Below are 3,448 nucleotides of genomic sequence, written 5' to 3'. Positions count from 1 at the left end.
TGTAAGCTTTCATATATCGGTAAGACTAAGAGAAGTCTAAAAATAAGAATTCAAGAACACCTGCGGAATATCAAAAATAAAGTCCAGAACCACAGCCTCCCCAGACATTTCCAAGAATACCACAACTCAGATATTCAGGAGTTGACGTTTACAGTCTTAGATCATATTTAGGAAAGTAAAAGGGGTGGGGATAGAGATATACGCTTGGCCCAAAGAGAATCATATTGGATTTACACATTGAATACGCTTCTTCCGCATGGGCTCAACGAGAATATAGATATGACCTGCTTTTTATAGAAAGTGAAATCCATATTCTACTTTTTTCTCTTTCTTTCCTCCCTGAGATTTCTTTAGACCTGTCCTTATTCAGCTTGATAATAGCCAATAGGTGTCTAGTTTACCTCTCTGAGCCTTGGTTAGGGATCTGTAGAACCAATAATATGTCGACCAGTGGGAGGTCCTTATGATTACCATCACATTAATTATTAATTTACAATTGTTAGGTGTTAATTTGTCAAATGGTGTGTATACTAAAATAAAAATAAATTTTTTTTTTTTTTTTGTAAAAATAGAGCCTTGTCTATTATGTCATTTTAAGACTAACAAATATCAATATTTCAATTGATTCCTTAGATATTTTGCTAATTTACCACTTATTGTCACGTATAGAGAATTCATATTACTGCTATTCTACAATGTTCCTTCTGTATATAGTGAGATCTAATAAGACTAACAATACAACTATATTTTGAGTTAAATACTCATAGTTCCTGATTAATCTATCTAAACAGCGCATTTATGGATGTATGATGTACTTATAAGTCACTGTTGCCGATTGATACAATCTGTGGGTGTCCCACAGAATGTGACTCCTATTGAGGAACTGAGGACGTAAGGGTCACCATGGTGACGGAACGCAAGTCGTCTCGTCCCAACGTCTTCCGGTCACATGACGCGGTCAGTCTCCCTGACTTCCCGGCCTGACTAACAACCTGATGACGGGGCTTTCAGCTCCAGCGTCGGCGCGACTGAGTGCAGCGCGTTTGGAGTTGCTATGGGCAACCGAAGTCGCCTTGCTGGGGAGGCCTGTCCTGATGTACACCAATTAGAATAAGTGTGAAAAGTTTATGTCCCGCCTCCACTCCCATTCACTTCTCTATAGGCTCCGGTAGCTGTCAATCAGAACCACATTTCATTCACATAGATACTAGCCACAACAGGGTGTTTTGGGAAAGCCAATTAATTAAATTATATGTGGCTTAACTTTAGGTTTATGGTAATTTTCACTAGTTGTAAAATAATTATATACTAACATTGCTATAGGAGATTTATAAAGATCCCCTTTTTTACTTCATAAGACTAGTTATTCACAGTCATTTAAACACTAATTAGTATCACTGAAGGAAGTGAGGTCATCAAAGTTCCTCCTATATAAACAAGCACTTAGCCTCCATGCTTCATTGCATGATCACTGGCTCACTGCTGATCACTATTTGGAAGGTAAGGAAAACTTGTCTTTATGACATTCTACACCAGGCTCTATTTAGCTTAAGTTGATGCTGGATTTCTTTTTTACACAAATATGTATTCATGCTTTGCTAAATTGCTGATATATATTTTCTATTTTTAAGCCTTCATGCTGGGCTGTGCAATCTTATACTCCTAGCACAGCTTCCTTTCATTGTCCACCTGTTGGTAATTAAGTGGTGGTTTCTTTAGAGTATTTGCTGTCTGTTTCCATATATCCCTGGGTCAATTGGTTTTAATTAGTGTGATTACACACATGTGTTCTCAGATTGGGACTTAGTTAACATAGGTCCTAACTGTTGTTATACAATTAAATCCTCTAGGTATCATATCCATAGGATACCATAAGGACTCTGTATAGATTTCTGCATTTTTCACCTGTATTGTGACTTCTGAGGTATGTTATGATTAATGTATTTTGTGCTTGTGGAATCTTAATGTTAATAGATTAATTACAATAGTGAATAGAGTCTTCATTGATCAGATGCAGATTCATCAGCACATGTGCTTCATATAGAAGTAATTCATTTTATACTTCTAGTCTAAAAAGACAGAAAAATTAGACTAGCGGTAATACACGCCCATTTTTATTTTTAAAATGAAGGTTAAGGTCTATGACGTATGGAAAGATTAATAGTAATCTCCTAGAACATATCTTTATGGTCTGACTAGTCCTCACATTTCAGATGTGAAGGCGTTTATATACCAGTGATTCTTGAAATGAGTGGTATCTGAGTTTAGGCCCTCCCTTTATGTATACCTTTCACCATGATAAGGTGAGACACTAACAAATGATAATTAACTCATTAGGTCCTCCATGTGTGCATGAAGTTGCTGATTCCTCTTTTTTTCATACGAATGCTTCCCTTTTGAGCTCTTCGTAATCTGAGTTACCAGATTCACGAGGTATGTTGTACATTATTCAACCTCTACGGTTTAATTGAATTTAGATAATAGATCCCTTCAAGAACTTGTTATATTCCCAATTAGGCTGACTTTATGCCCTTATTTCACGCCTCATTGATGTTTGGAAGCCCACGTATGAAACTACCTAGGCCTATCACTCTCTTGGATAGACATTATTATCTAAGGTATGTCTAACATAAAATCTTTTTCGGTGGACCATATTTATGAATAACATCTTAAAGTCTCTTCTAATTATGTGAGATTATCAACTGCTCATTCCATGTTTTCATTTTTTTCCTTGTCTTGCCCATCTTTGTTGTTTTTTCAGACTGTTCTTTTGGATTGTTTGTACATTTTCTTATGTATTTTTATGTATTTTCATGTATTCATATATTTTATTAAAAATGGTTGTTAGATAATTTCTAGACGCACCCCTGATGAAGTCTAGTTCCTAGACGAAACGCGTTGGGAATGTATTTCTTGTTGATGTTATCTCCGAATATTTAATGAGGAAGAATAAGGATACAAAAGAAAGGTTGCCTTCTTTCCTCCATTTCCCATTGATGGATTTCTGTAGGAGAAACTACATCATAATGTACATGTAATAATGATGGATATACTTCATGTTTCTGTATAATTGTTTTAATAAATTTTTATGAAAAGTACAGTCCGTTATGTGTTTTAAAAACCTGTATAAATATTGATTGCAAATCCTGTTAAGCAATAGTCTTTGTATAAGGGTATTTGTAAACCGCTCGGGCGCCATTTTTCTTCTTTTTCTATACTGTATGTGTGTATATATATATATATATATATATATATATATATATATATACATTTCATTGTCTTTTAATTTAAATCACACATTTCTTAGCAGTCATAACCAGGATTAGAACCCATGACCTGTTACGCTGACAGCAGACACTTTACTGATGGAGCTATTTGCTCCTGTACAGGAAGCATGCGAATTCGAACTATATGAAGTTTCGTGTAATTGTAAGAGAAATAACTTCAT

General features: G+C 35.2%; 1 long non-coding RNA gene across 1 annotated transcript; it reads left to right on the top strand.

Moving 5' to 3' along the window:
* The first annotated feature begins 1,813 nt into the window (after positions 1–1,813).
* Positions 1,814–3,026, top strand: LOC134940061 (uncharacterized). Its single transcript, XR_010181400.1, has 3 exons — positions 1,814–1,924; positions 2,338–2,433; positions 2,860–3,026. It is a non-coding gene; the product is annotated as an uncharacterized LOC134940061 (long non-coding RNA).
* Positions 3,027–3,448: the final 422 nt, after the last annotated feature.

Source organism: Pseudophryne corroboree, chromosome 1 (assembly GCF_028390025.1).
Source record: "Pseudophryne corroboree isolate aPseCor3 chromosome 1, aPseCor3.hap2, whole genome shotgun sequence".
Classification (NCBI taxonomy): domain Eukaryota; kingdom Metazoa; phylum Chordata; class Amphibia; order Anura; family Myobatrachidae; genus Pseudophryne; species Pseudophryne corroboree.
The sequence above is the reverse complement of the archived record's forward strand: the minus strand, read 5'-3'. Positions and strand labels throughout refer to the sequence as shown.